General features: G+C 41.2%; 1 protein-coding gene across 1 annotated transcript in view; it reads left to right on the forward strand.

Annotated features, from left to right (window-relative positions):
• LOC115149254 (ankycorbin) overlaps nt 1-15,470 on the forward strand; it is a 67,051-nt gene that overhangs the window by 18,870 nt on the left and 32,711 nt on the right. The gene's annotated exons all lie outside the window — the stretch shown is intronic.

The raw sequence follows: 15,470 nt of genomic DNA on the forward strand, positions 1-15,470 counted from the left end.
AATTAAGGCTATTCTATGCAAGGAATTGCCAAGAAACTGAAGATCTGGTACAACGCTGTGTATTACTCCCTTCACAGAACAGAGCAAACTGTCTCTAACCAGAATAGAAAAGGAGTGGGAGGCCCCGGTGCACAACTGAGCAAGAGGACAAGTACATTAGAGTGTCTAGTTTGAGAAACAGACGCCTCACAAGTCCTCAACTGGCAGCTTCATTAAATGGTACCCGTAAAACACCAGTCTCAATGCCAACAGTGAAGAGGCAACTTCGGGATGCTGGCCTTCTAGGCAGAGTTCCTCTGTCCAGTGTCTGTGTTCTTTTGCCCATCTTAATCTTTTCTTTTTATTGGCCAGTCTGAGATATGGCTTTTTCTTTGCAACTCTGCCTAGAAGGCCAGCATCCCGGAGTCACCACTTCACTGTTGACTTTGAGACTGGTGTATTCTTGATAGACAAGATCTAAACCAGGCAGGAACTTGTCCGCGTAGACCGATTAGGGTTTTCAATCTCTTCAAAATAATGTGGTGAACGATGGGGTCGAAAGTGGCACTAGGCACGAGGACAGACGCAGAGCCTTGGTCTGACGCCAGAGCCTTGGTCTGTGTCTTGATCTGGCTCACTCCCTCACTTAACTGACTGTTAGGACTGGCACAATAATCATATAATAGAAGATTATGTGCAATAATCGTGAACAAAAAATGTATACATAGATTGGGGGTAAGGACCTGCGTTAGACTAGCGTCCTGGCCAGTGGGTGTACTTGTACATCAAGTTGCCACACGCTAGAGAAACAGGAGATAGGGCAGGAACCTATGAGCCGTCCCAGCTCACACAAGCCAAGGCTCGTGCAAGGCTTACTTAATACATTTTAGGAGGGGTGGGATTCAACTTTATTTTCAAGTAGATATAGTTTAGAATAGCAGTTTTTTTATTCATGTAGAGGGTAAAATGAGTTATAATTTTATGAACAGAACAGCGTGGTCAGGAGAATCTTAATTTCCAAAAGTTCCAAGTTGTCAAAACCATTTTATTTTTGAGATGTCACCAAAGTATTCATTATGTATGTCGTAGATACTTTTCAAAGATGCATTATGATACATTACAAGCTCAAAGATGTTTTCAACAAAATGACAATTAGCTATGACAATAACCGTGGTAATTTGCATGACAATTAATCGTTACCCCAAAACAATAATCTTCACAGCCCTACTGAATGTCTGTCTGTCTGTCTTACTCTACCCTCTCTGTCTATCCTGTAACACTCACCGTATCAGAGATTTAATTACCAGGAAATTGCGTGTGATGAGCTGCTGGATTTTACAGCTTGACTTTCCCCTACCCTCAACTAGCTGGCTGTAGTTAGCCTAGCCGACTCGAATATCGCTGGCTATTTCCAAAGCTCCCAGCCCCTCTACAGTATCTATCAGAGCTGACCTCGCTGCTCTACTTTCCCCTGGCCCCTGCTGTGACCCTGCTGTGTACAAACTGCAGGTCACAAGGTCCTTCACCAGCACGGCTCAGATAGTGCTACAACAGCAAGGGATACATGAATTTATAAACCAAGCACTGTCAGCAGTAAGCAGTGAACACCACTGTTCAATCACACCACATGGACAAATCCATGCGGTATAAAAGCATTTTTGTGAGTACATACAGTGTCTTCAGAAAGTATTCACACCCCTTGACTTTTTCTAAGTTTTTTTTACAGCCTGCATTTAAAATGGAGCCTACACACAATACCCCATAATGTCAAAGTGTAATTTTGTTAGTTTGACATTTTTACAAATTAATAAAAAATGAATAGCGTAAATGTCTTGAGTCAATAAGTATTTAATAACCTCTTTGTTATGGCAAGATTCGTTTTGAATGACTACCTCGCCTCTGTACCGCACACATACAATTATCTCTAAGGTCCCTCAGTCGAGCAGTGAATTTCAAACACAGATTCAACCACAAAGACCAGGGATGGTTTCAAAAAATCAAATCAAACTTTATTTGTAACATGCGCCGAATACAACAAGTGTATACCTCACCGTGAAGTGCCTACGTACAAACCCTTAACCAACAGTGCAGTTCAAGAAGAGTTAAGAAAATATTTACCAAATAAACAAAAATAATAAAAAGTAACACAATAACATAACAATAACGAGGCTATATACAGGGGGTTTCAAAAAATCGGAACAAATCAAACTTTATTTGTCACATGCACCGAATACAACAAGTGTAGACCTTACCGTGAAATGCTTACTTACAAGCCCTTAAAACCTGTTAGGGCTAGGGGGCAGTATTTACACGGCCGGATAAAAAACGTACCCGATTTAATCTGGTTATTACTACTGCCCAGAAACTAGAATATGCATATAATTATTGGCTTTGGATAGAAAACACCCTAAAGTTTCTAAAACTGTTTGAATGGTGTCTGTGAGTATAACAGAACTCATATGGCAGGCAAAAACCTGAGAAGATTCTGTACAGGAAGTACCCTCTCTGACCATTCCTTGGGCTTCTTGGCTCTGTTTATTGAAAATGTAGGATCTTTGCTGTAACGTGACACTTCCTACGGCTCCAATAGGCTCTCAGAACCCGGGAAAAAGCTGAATGATGTAATTCCAGCTGCTGGCTGAAACACATTAGCGCCTTTGGTAAGTGGCCAATCAGAGGACCATCAGACTGAGGCTCGTGCATGAGGGGATCCCATGTTTTTATTTTCTCTCTCTTTGAACGAAAACACGCTTTCCCGGTCGGAATATTATCGCTTTTTACGAGAAAAATGGCATAAAAATTGATTTTAAACAGCGGTTGACATGCTTCGAAGTACGGTAATGGAATATTTAGACATTTTTTGTCACGGAACGCGTCGGGCGCGTAACCCTTATTTACCCTTTCGGATAGTGTCTTGAACGCATGAACAAAACACCGCTATTTGGATATAACTATGGATTATTTTGAACCAAACCAACATTTGTTATTGAAGTAGAAGTCCGGGGAGTGCATTCTGACGAAGAACAGCAAAGGTAATAACATTTTTCTTATAGTAAATCTGAGTTTGGTGAGGGCTAAACTTGGTGGGTGTCTAAATAGCTAGCCCTGTGATGCCGGGCTATCTACTTAGAATATTGCAAAATGTGCTTTCACCGAAAAGCTATTTTAAAATCGGACATAGCGAGTGCATATAGGAGTTCTGTATCTATAATTCTTAAAAAATTGTTATGTTTTTTGTGAACGTTTATCGTGAGTAATTTAGTAAATTCACCGGAAGTTTGCGGGGGGTATGCTAGTTCTGAACGTCACATGCTAATGTAAAAAGCTGGTTTTTGATATGCTAGTTCTGAACGTCACATGCTAATGTAAAAAGCTGGTTTTTGATATAAATATGAACTTGATTGAACAAAACATGCATGTATTGTATAACATAATGTCCTAAGATTGTCATCTGATGAAGATCATCAAAGGTTAGTGCTGCATTTAGCTGTGATTTGGGTTTATGTGACATTATATGCTAGCTTGAAAAATGGGTGTCTGATTATTTCTGGCTGGGTACTCTGCTGACATAATGTAATGTTTTGCTTTCGTTGTAAAGCCTTTTTGAAATCGGACAGTGTGGTTAGATTAACGAGAGTCTTGTCTTTAAAATGGTGTAAAATAGTCATATGTTTGAGAAATTGAAGTAATAGCATTTCTAAGGTATTTGAATAACGCGTCACGAGATTCCACTGGTTGTTACGTAGGTGGGACGAAATCGTCCCACTGGCCCTAGAGAAGTTAACCAACAGTGCCGTTCAAGAAGAGTTATGAAAATATTTACCAAATAAACTATAATAAAAAATAATAAAAAGTAACACAATAACATTACAATAACAAGGCTATATACTGGGGTACCAGTACCGAGTCAGTGTGCGGGGGTACAGGTTAGAGGTAATTTGTACATGTAGGTAGGGGTGAAGTGACTATGCATAGATAATAAACAGAGAGTATCTGCAGTGTATAAAACAAATGGAGGGGGGCGGGGCATGTCAATGTAATAGTCCGGTGGCCATTTGAGTAATTGTTCAGCAGTCTTATGGCTTGGGGGTAGAATCTGTTAAGGAGCCTTTTGTTCCTAGACTTGGCGCTCCGGTACCGCTTGCTGTGCGGTAGCAGAGAAAACAGTCCTCTGACACCGCCTATTATATTGGTCCTGGATTGCAGGAAGCTTGGTCCCAGTGATGTACTGGGCCATATGCACTACCCTCTGTAGCGCCTTCAGATGCCGAGCAGTTGTAATACGAGTCGGTGATGCAACCGGTCAGGATGCTCTCGATGGTGCAGCTGTAGAACCTTTTGAGGATCTGGGGACCCATGTGTTTTGTCGTGCCCTCTTCACGACTGTCTTGGTGTGTTTAGACCATGATAGATCATTGGTGATGTGGACACCAAGGACCAAGGAAACTCTCGACCCACTCCACTACAGCCCCATTGATGTTAATGGGGGCCTGTTCATCCTGCCTTTTCCTGTAGTCCATGATTGTCTTGCTCACATTGAGGGAGAGGTTGTTGTCCTGGCACCACACTGCCAGTTCTCTAACCTCCTCCCTATAGGCTGTCTCATCGTTGTCGGTAATCAGGCCTACCACTGTTGTGTCCTCAGCAAACTTAATGATGGTGTTGGAGTCGTGTTTGGCCACACAGTCGTGGGTGAACAGGGAGTACAGGAGGGGACTAATTACACGCCCCTGAGGGGCCCCAGTGTTGAGGATCAGCGTGGCAGATGTGTTGTTGCCTACCCTTACCACCTGGGGCGGCCCGGCAGGAAGTCCAGGATCCAGTTGCAGAGGGAGGTGTTTAGTCCTAGGGTCCTTAGCTTAGTGATGAGCTTCATGGGCACTATAGTGTTGAATGCTGAGCTGTAGTCAATGAACAGCATTCTCACATAGGTGTTCGTTTTGTCCGGGTGGGAAAGAGCAGTGTGGAGTGCGATTACAATTGCGTCATCTGTAGATCTGTTAGGGCGGTATGCAAATTGGAGTGGATCTAGGGTATCCGGGAGGATGCTGTTGATGTGAGCCATGACCAGCCTTTCAAGGCACTTCATGGCTACTGACGTGAGTGCTACGGGGTGGTAATCATTTAGGCAGGTTTTAGGCTGGCCCCGCGGGTTTGTGAATGTTGACCTGTTTAAAGGTCTTGCTCACATCGGCTACCGAGAGCGTTATCACACAGTCATCCAGAACAGCTTGTGCTCTCGTGCATGCTTCAGTGTTACATAAAAGGCATTTAGCTCGCGTCACTGAGCAGCTCGCGTCTGGGTTTCCCTTTGTAATCCGTAATAGTTTTCAAGCCTTGCCACATCCGAAGAGCGTCGGAGCCGGTGTAGTAGAATTAAATCTTAATCCTGTATTGATGCTGTGCTTGTTTGATGGACCATCTGAGGGTATAGCGGGATTCCTTTTAGGTGTCTGGATTAGTGTCCCGCTCCTTGAAAGCGGCAGCTCTAGCCTTTAGCTCGATGCAGATGTTGCCTGTAGTCCATGGCTTCTGGTTTGGATATGTACGTACGGTCACTGTGGGGACGGCGTCGTCGATGCACTTCTTGATCAAACCGATGACTGAGGTGGTATACTCCTCAATGCCATTGGATGAATCCCAGAACATATTCCAGTCTGTGCTAGCAAAACAGTCTTTTAGCGTAGCATCCGCGTCATCTGACCGCTTACGTATTGAGCGAGTCACTGGTACTTCCAGCTTTAGTTTTTGCTTGTAAGCGGGAATCAGGAGGATCAAAAAATTGTCAGATTTGCCAAATGGAGGATGAGGGAGAGCTTTGTATGCATATCTGTGTGTGGAGTAAAGGTGGCCCTCTGGTTGCACATGTGAAAACCTGGTAAACCTGAAAACCTGGTAAACCTGAAAACCTGGCCACTAGGAGTGCCGCTTCTGGGTGAGCATTTACTTGTTTGCTTATGGCCTTATAGAGTTGGTTGAGTGCGGTCTTAGTGCCAGCATTGGTCTGTGGTGGTAAAATAGACGGCTACGAATAATATAGATGAGAACTCCTTTATTAGATAGTGTGGTCTACAGCTTATCATAAGGTACTCTACCTCAGGCGAGCAATACCTCGAGACTTCTTTAATATTAGACGTCGCGCACCAGCTGTTATTGACAAAAAGACATCCCCACCAGACATAGCTTCTCTGTTCTGCTGGTGCATTGAAAATCCCTCCAGCTCTATATTGTCTTTGTCGTCGTTCAGCCACGACTCGGTGAAACATAAGATATTACAGTTCTTAATGTCCTGTTGGTAGTGGTAGGTTCTTATTTTTCAGAGTAAATACCCACGGACACTAGAGAAGCTTCTGTACAGCTGTAATCAGACAGCAAAACATTTCTCTCCATTGGTTATATACATCCTACTTAAGACACTCCCTCTCTCCAATCCTTAGTTTATGCCCAAGAGAAAGAAGGTAACCAGATACTAACCCTGATTACTCCCTTAAGGGGAACTGACCTCACCCCTCACCTCCTGACCTCAACCCCTCCTTCACCTAATCCACAGATATCCATCTGTCTTCCCTATATCAATACATCACTCTCCTCTCCTCTCCTCCATCAAACACATTCCAAAGCCTTCTGGCATTCTACAGAGAACCCTTAACTTCTGACATAAAACCCAGTCTCTTCCACTCTTTCTATTCAAGGCTTCTTCTCTATAATTCATTTAATATCTCAATGTTCAAAGTTTAGCCGATTCCAACAGTAGGATAATCGTAATCGTACGTCATCAATCTTATTTTTCAATGATTGCATGTTATCAAGTAGAATTGATGGAAGTGGGAGTTTACTCGCTCGCCTACGGATTCTCAAAAGGCAACCGATCTGCGTCCTCTTGGCCTCCGTCTTTTCTTCACGCAAATGACGGGGATCTGGGCCTGTTCCCGGGAGAACAGTATATTTTTCTCGTTGGACTCGTTAAAGGAAAAATCTTCTTCCAGTTCATTTTGAATAATCCCACTTCTGATGTTCAAAGTTATTTTCAGTCATAAGAGATATTATGTACAAAATAAGTAAAACAAATAAGTTACAAACCACACAAAAAAATAGCACAATTGGTTATGGGCATGTAAAACGCCAGCCATCGTCTTCGGCGCCATCTTAATAGATCCTGTGTGTTTTCCAATGCCTCGCAAAGGGCACCTATTGAATATTCCTTTGAGCATGGTGAAGTTAATTACACTTTGGATGGTGTATTAATATACCCATTCGCTATTTATTTTATTTATTTATTTGAACCTTTATTTAACTAGGCAAGCCAGTTAAGAACAAATTCTTATTGACAATGACGGCCTACCAAAAGGCAAAAGGCCTCTTGCAGGGACGGGGGCTCAGATTAAAAATAAAAATATAGGACAAAACACATATCACGACAAGAGAGACACCACAACACTACATAAAGAGAGACATATGGCAGCAACACATAACAACACAGCATGGTAGCAACACTAAACACAGGTGTCCTTCCTAACTCAGTTTCCAGAGTGGAAGGAAACTGCTCAGGGATTTCACCATGATGCCAATGGTGACTTTAAAACAGTTAGAGTGTAATGGCTGTGATAGGAGAAAACTGAGGATGGATCAATAACATTGTTGGTACTCCACAATACTAACCTAAATGACAGAGTGAAAAGAAGGAACCCTGTACAGAATTCACCTTACAGCAGATCAATTACTAAAACAAAAGGCCAAATACTGGAGTTGCTTACCAAGATGACATTGAATGTTCCTGAGTGGCCTGGTTACAGTTTTTACTTAAATCTGCTTAAAAATCTGTGGCAAGACTTGAAAATGGTAGTCAACTTGACAGAGCTCAAAGAATTTGAAAAATAATAATGTGCAAATATTGTACAATCCAGGTGTGCAAAGCTCTTAGAGTTTTCACTTTATCATTATGAGGTATTGTGTGTAGATGGGTGATAATATATATATATATATATATAATATATATGTGGAATAAGTCAATGGGTTTGAATCCTTCCTGAAGGCACTGTACATGCTAGAAATGTTGTATTGATCTTTGATTTAACAATTCACTTTTTATGTTCCTGCAGTGCACAATATGTCATATTGTACATCTATAGGCGCTTTAAAAGGGCCTTTCTCCAGACTATATACATATCAGGTTATCTACAGATCACAGCTTTCAGATGAGATGACTAGTCTGCTGTTACAGTACTTGAGCTTGATGTTTATAAGAGGATTCATCTCTACATATAACAGCAAAGTCAGATCATCCTGACAGTATATCTCCTTCACCACTTAAGCACTACTAAGAGCAGGAGTTCTACAGGGCAGAAACATGCGTTCACAAATTGGTACCTCTAGACTTGTCTCATCTAATGCTGTAACAGAGACTGGTCTGAGTTTATCAAAGAAAACCAGTTGTCTAAATCCAGATGCCCTTCTATTGCCATGTATGGGAAGTTGGAAACCAGTCAGCTGTAGAGAGGTTTCAGATTTCTTTACATATTTGTCCACTTAGGTATGTTCGTTTTTAGATACCCTGCTGTGTTTACCAGGTCAAATAGTGCCTTTTGCCGGTGTGGAGTTGGGTAAGGTTTGTTATTCCCAGACTGTCTGTGAGTTGGCTTCTGTTACAACATTCCCAAAATTGAATGTTGTAACATAATTTTATATTTTTATTAGTCGTATGTACAGGATACACAAGGTATACACCATCCAACGAAATGCTTACTTGCAGCTTCTTTCTTCGACAATGCAACAACAATAAGAATAATAAAAGATTAGAATACGAATATTAAGTAAATTGCTCAGTGGAATAGGATAATCATTTTTGCAGAAGTATAGTGCAGGAAGGCACAATTTATAGTAAAATATTTATACATGTATCAGGGAATGGGGTATTGGGGGGCAAGTGTTTAAAGGTAAAAGGGGTGATAGACTTCAAAGGGGTGTGAGATCGTGATCGTCTTGGAATTTGAGGTTATGTTAATTGGCCAGGCCAATGTACATGGTCACCAACAGAACCGTTGGGGGGGATTGGCACATATCAGACTCAAAAGAAACACTTGGTTTTTCTCTGCAACTTCGCTATTAACATTACACTTCGTTATTATCAGTAGCGTTTCATTATTATTATTATTATTATTCAAGTTATTACCTCTAAATATTAGTCTAGTATACAAATTAAGGAATGTCAGATAGGAGAGGAATTCCGAAAAAATACAGATCCCGATATTGACGCACTAAACCATTCACACCAAGTTCGATGCGTTTTTCCCTCTCCTTTTCCGAACAATTTGCATAAGGTCACCAACATTTCTACGGTCATTCTCTGTGGCAATTCGTTGTTCAAAGTGGCTAGAGAGGATGGATGCAGTAATGAGAGAAAAATCATATACTACTGGAAAAATAATATGCTGCTGAAAAGACTAGAATATGGGCTATGCATCCTATAGGATGAATCATGAAAGGAGCTTGGCTACGTTTCAGTCTGTTGCACCCCGTTTAATAAGAGAAGAAATGCAAAACTGGCTCCTGTCATCATTCCTAGCACATATGCTGACAAGACACAGCTTTTTTTCTATCTGATTAAAGAGAAGAAGTCCAGACAGTCTAGGCCTATTTCAGGGAAACTTTCTGAATGGATATAGAGAATTAGTGAACTCATACATGCTCACCCACCCACCTAAAATGACCCATCAATCAAAGCCACCTGCAGCACATGTCACTCAGACACGTAAGCAAATAAAATTTGTCCTTTCCGAAAAATGTATTAAAAACTTAGCTTCAAATCCTTTCTGTAGGATGGGAAAAAAATTGTCTACATTATAGAATGATGCTACATCAATGTAGCCTATCATATAAATTGCAGAGAAAAGTTTTTAGGGTGATATTCACCGAGTGTACAAAAGATTAGGAACACCTTCCTAATATTGAGTTGCACCCCCTTTTGCCCTCAGACCAGCCTCAATTCATCGGGGCATGGACTCTACAAGGTGCCAAAAGCGTTCCACAGGGATGCTGGCCCATGTCGACTCCAATGCTTCCCACAGTTGTGTCAAGTTGGCAGGATGTCCTTGGTGGACCATTCTTGACGCACCATCCCCCATTCAAAGGCACTTCACTATTTTGTCTTGCCCATTGGCTTGCCAATTCAGTCTCTGAATTGCACACAATCCACGTCTCAGTTGTCTCAGAGCTTAAAAATCCTTCTTTAACCTGTCTCTTCCCCATTATCTACACTGAGTGAAGTGGATTAAACAGTTGACGTCAATAAGGGATCATAGCTTTCACCTGAATTCACCTGGTCAGTCTATTCCATGGAAAGAGCAGGTGTTCCTAATGTTTTGTACACTCAGTGTATAGAGGCAACTGTGATAGGCATGAAGATGAAATTGACAACCATTCCAAAATAGAAACGCATGGATGCAACCTGATGATCAGCCTGTCCATAGCTTAATGATCAGCCTGTCCATAGCTTAATGATCAGCCTGTCCATAGCTTAATGATCAGTCTGTCCATAGCTTAATGATCAGTCTGTCCATAGCTTAATGATCAGCCTGTCCATAGCTTAATGATCAGTCTGTCCATAGCTTAATGATCAGCCTGTCCATAGCTTAATGATCAGTCTGTCCATAGCTTAATGATCAGCCTGTCCATAGCTTAATGATCAGCCTGTCCATAGCTTAATGATCAGCCTGTCCATAGCTTAATGATCAGCCTGTCCATAGCTTAATGATCAGCCTGTCCATAGCTTAATGATCAGTCTGTCCATAGCTTAATGATCAGCCTGTCCATAGCTTAATGATCAGCCTGTCCATAGCTTAATGATCAGTCTGTCCATAGCTTAATGATCAGCCTGTCCATAGCTTAATGATCAGCCTGTCCATAGCTTAATGATCAGCCTGTCCATAGCTTAATGATCAGTCTGTCCATAGCTTAATGATCAGTCTGTCCATAGCTTAATGATCAGCCTGTCCATAGCTTAATGATCAGCCTGTCCATAGCTTAATGATCAGTCTGTCCATAGCTTAATGATCAGCCTGTCCATAGCTTAATGATCAGCCTGTCCATAGCTTAATGATCAGCCTGTCCATAGCTTAATGATCAGCCTGTCCATAGCTTAATGATCAGTCTGTCCATAGCTTAATGATCAGTCTGTCCATAGCTTAATGATCAGTCTGTCCATAGCTTAATGATCAGTCTGTCCATAGCTTAATGATCAGCCTGTCCATAGCTTAATGATCAGTCTGTCCATAGCTTAATGATCAGCCTGTCCATAGCTTAATGATCAGCCTGTCCATAGCTTAATGATCAGTCTGTCCATAGCTTAATGATCAGCCTGTCCATAGCTTAATGATCAGCCTGTCCATAACTTAATGATCAGCCTGTCCATAGCTTAATGATCAGTCTGTCCATAGCTTAATGATCAGCCTGTCCATAGCTTAATGATCAGTCTGTCCATAGCCTAATGATCAGCCTGTCCATAGCCTAATGATCGGCCTGTCCATAGCCTAATGATCAACCTGTCCATAGCCTAATGATCAGCCTGTCTATAGCCTAATGATCAACCTGTCAATAACCTAATGATCAACCTGTCCATAGTCTAATGATCAACCTGTCCATAGTCTAATGATCAACCTGTCCATAGTCTAATGATCAACCTGTCCATAGTCTAATGATCAACCTGTCAATAGCCTAATGATCAGCCTGTCCATAGCCTAATGACCAACCTTTTCATAGCCTAATTATCTACCTGTCCATAGCCTAATGATCAACCTGTCCATTGAACAACTGGATCAGTTTTAATAAAGCAATGGCTGGTTATGTTGACACTACATTTTGAGTGAGTACTTTATCTAAATCTGTGCAACCACTTATTGATAAGAGTAAACTCCAGTTGATATTTATTTTCTTCTGTCTTTTAGAGTTGCCTATAGCACAGGTGGTCTAGGCCTAGATTCACTTTAGCAGGCCTATAATATATAGCCTATTATAAACTAGGTGGTTTGAGTCCTAAATGCTGATTGGCTGACAGCTGTGGTATATTTAAGCAATAAGGCCCAAGGAGGTGTGGTATATGGCCAATTTACCACGGGTAAAGGCTGTTCTTATACACGACGTAACGCAGAGTTCCTGGACACAGCCCTTAGCTGTGGTATATTGGCCATATACCACAAACCCCCGAGGTGGCTTATTGCTATTATTAACTGGTTACCAATGTAATTAGAGCAGTAAAAATCTGTTTTTTTCATACCCATGGTATACGTCTGATATACCATTTCTGTCAGCCAATCAGCATTGAGGGGTCGAACCACCCAGTTTATAACAGACCGTATACTAATGGATTAGCTGCTGGTGCATCAAACACATGTTGGAAAGAGGAGGAGATGTAGACAGATTAAGTTAGCAAATCAATTGCTTATAATCATTAGTAAACACTCCCGCTTTTAGGTCAAGTTTATCTACATGTTAATACATTTTATTTTTTTATGTAGGCCTATTTAAACGGTTTTGACTGTTATTTTATTTTCATGGCGGTCTTTATCCGTAACCGTCAGTTACACGGTTATTCAATACCCATCACAGCCCGACCCCTCTGCTCGTTTTGCAGCTCATCTATGCATACCTGAGTTTACAGGCCCCTTCAACAGGGCCCTTCCTCTGCTCACGTGGCAGTGTAGAGATGGTAGAACCCATAAGAACTAATGTAACCGATGTGAAATGGCTAGTTAGTTAGCGGTGGTGCGCGCTAATAGCATTTCAATTAGTGACATCACTCGCTCTGAGACTTGAAGTAGGGTTTCCCCTTGCGTTGCAAGGGCCGTGGCTCTTGTGGCGCGATGGGTAACGTTGCTTCGGTGGGTGTCAGTTGTTGATGTGTGCAAGGGTCCCTGGTTCGAGCCCGGGTTGGGGCGAAGAGAGGGACGGAACCTACACTGTTACACTAACAACATAGCTTAACTTTGAAATAGCTTAGGAAAGGACACCATGGAATAGCACCTCCTACCATTCATATACTTCAAAACCTTGTGAAATGTCTGTCTCTTATAGAAATCTTGACTTATGATGACCCTTCTATTGAAGGATCATGGCCCTAAAAAAACTGAATTGATGTGAGCTACCAGGCCAGACAGTTTATTTCAAAGCAGCACATACATGTGCGCTATATTAATTTGACCCTGCTTCTCACAGCAGGAAAAGAATCCTGCAGCAACAGGAAATGTAAATTATTATGTGGATTATTACATTTTTGTAGGGGTTGGGGCAAATGAAGTCATTAGGGCAAATTTTTAAGTGGAAATTACAAACTTTAGAATTTGCATTTCCTACTGTGCAGGAAAATTCTATGTGACAAAAGTAGAGGTCGACCGATTAATCAGAATGGCCGATTAATTAGGGCCGATTTCAAGTTTTCATAACAATCGGAAATCGGTATTTGTGGACGCCGATTTTTTTGTTGAATTTAAAAAATATATATATTAAAATGTACACCTTTATTTAACTAGGCAAGTCTGTTAAGAACACATTCTTATTTTCAATGACAGCCTAGGAACGGTGGGTTAACTGCCTTGTTCGGGGGCAGAACGACAGATTTTTACCTTATCAGCTCGGGGATTCAATCTTCAACCTTACGGTTAACTAGTCCAATGCTCTAACCACCTGCTTTACATTGCACTCCACGAGGAGCCTGCCTGTTACGCGAATGCAGTAAGAAGCCAAGGTAAGTTGCTAGCTAGCATTAAACTGATCTTATAAAAAACAATCAATCAATCATAATCACTAGTTAACTACACATGGTTGATGATATTACTAGTTTATCTAGCCTGTCCTGCGTTGCATATAATCGCTTAGGTACACGTTGCTCCAATGTGTACCTAACCATAAACATCAATGCCTTTCTTAAAATCAATACACAAGTATATATTTTTAAACCTGCATATTTAGTTAATATTGCCTGCTAACATTAATTTATTTTAACAAGGGAAAATGTGTCACTTCTCTTGCAACAGAGTCAGGGTATATGCAGCAGTTTGGGCCGCCTGGCTCATTGCGAACTGTGAAGACTATTTCTTCCTAAAAAAGACAGCCGACTTTGCCAAACGGGGGATGATTTAACAAAAGCGCATCGAACAAAGCACAATCGTTGCACGAATGTACCTAACCATAACATCAATGCCTTTCTTAAAATCAATACACAGAAGTACATATTTTTAATTCTTCATATTTAGCTAACAGAAATCCAGGTTAGCAGGCAATATTAATTTGTTAATTTGCCAGAATTTTACGTAATTATGACATAACATTGAAGGTTGTGCAATGTAACAGGAATATTTAGACTTATGGATGCCACCCGTTAGATAAAATACGGAACGGTTCCGTATTTCACTGAAAGAATAAACGTGATAGTTTCTGGATTCGACCATATTAATGACCTAAGGCTCGTATTTCTGTGTGTTATCATGTTATAATTAAGTCTATGATTTGATAGAGCAGTCTGACTGAGCGATGGTAGGCACCAGCAGGCTCGTAAGCATTCATTCAAACAGCACTTTTGTGCGTTTTGCCAGCAGCTCTTCGCAATGCTTCAAGCATTGTGCTGTTTATGACTTCAAGCCTATCAACTCCCGAGATTAGGCTGGTGTAACCCATGTGAAATGGCTAGCTAGTTAGCGGGGTGTGCGCTAACAGCGTTTCAAACGTCACTTGCTCTGCATGGGTATCGCTGCTTCGAGGGTGGCTGTTGTCGATGTGTTCCTGGTTCGAGCCCAGGTAGGAGCGAGGAGAGGGACGGAAGCTATACTGTTACACTGGCAATACTAAAGTGTCTATAAGAACATCCAATAGTCAAAGGTATATGAAATACAAATTGTATAGAGAGAAATAGTCCTATAATTCTTATAATAACTACAACCTAAAACTTCTTACCTGGGAATATTGAAGACTCATGTTAAAAGGAACCACCAGCTTTCATGTGTTCTCATGTTCTGAGCAAGGAACTTAAACGTTAGCTTTCTTACATGGCACATATTGCACTTTTACTTTCTTCTCCAACACTTTATTTTTGCATTATTTAAACCAAATTGAACATGTTTCATTATTTATTTGAGGCTAAATTGATTTTATTGATGTATTATATTAAGTTAAAATAAGTGTTCATTCAGTATTGTTGTAATTGTCATTATTACAAAGAAATAAAAAAAAATTGGCAGATTAATCGGCATCGGCTTTCACCACGGGCCTCCAATAATCGGTATCGGCGTTGAAAAATCATAATCGGTCGACCTCTAGACAAAAGAGTGATGAAATTAAGATGTCAGATCTGTAAAGCTCAGTACATGCACCTTACTTTCCCTCCTCCTTTCGCTCTCTCTGTGTTGTGTGTGTGTGTGTGTGTGTGTGTGTGTGTGTGTGTGTGCGCACGCGGAGAGAATAGATACTCTTTGCCCCCGGTTCATAACTCTTCTCTTTCAGACTGA

Source organism: Salmo trutta, chromosome 15, assembly GCF_901001165.1.
Source record: "Salmo trutta chromosome 15, fSalTru1.1, whole genome shotgun sequence".
Classification (NCBI taxonomy): domain Eukaryota; kingdom Metazoa; phylum Chordata; class Actinopteri; order Salmoniformes; family Salmonidae; genus Salmo; species Salmo trutta.